We start from the raw sequence: 470 nt of genomic DNA, 5'->3' as shown, positions 1-470 counted from the left end.
TTTTAAGTTTCATTAAGTCCCATTTGTTTATTTTTGTTTTTAATTTCCATTTCTCTAGGAGGTGGATCAAAAAGGATCTTTCTGTGATTTATGTCATAGAGTGTTCTTCCTGTGTTTTCCTCTAAGAGTTTGATAGTGTCTGGCCTTACATTTAGGTCTTTAATCCATTTTGAGTTTATTTTTATGTATGGTGTTAGGGAGTGCTCTAATTTCATTCTTTTACACGTAGCTCTCCAGTTTTCCCAACACCACTTACTGAAGAGGCTGTCTTTTCTGCATTGTATATTCTTGCCTCCTTTATCAAAAATAAGGCAACCATATGTGTGTGGGTTTATCTCTGGGTTTTCTATCCTGTTCCATTGATCTATATTTCTGTTTTTATGCCAGTACCATACTGTCTTGATTACTGTAGCTTTATAGTATGGTCTGAAGTCCAGGAGCCTGATTCCTCCAGCTCCGTTTTTCTTTCT

This window comes from Physeter macrocephalus, chromosome 18, assembly GCF_002837175.3.
Source record: "Physeter macrocephalus isolate SW-GA chromosome 18, ASM283717v5, whole genome shotgun sequence".
Taxonomy (NCBI): domain Eukaryota; kingdom Metazoa; phylum Chordata; class Mammalia; order Artiodactyla; family Physeteridae; genus Physeter; species Physeter macrocephalus.
The sequence above is the reverse complement of the archived record's forward strand: the minus strand, read 5'-3'. Positions refer to the sequence as shown.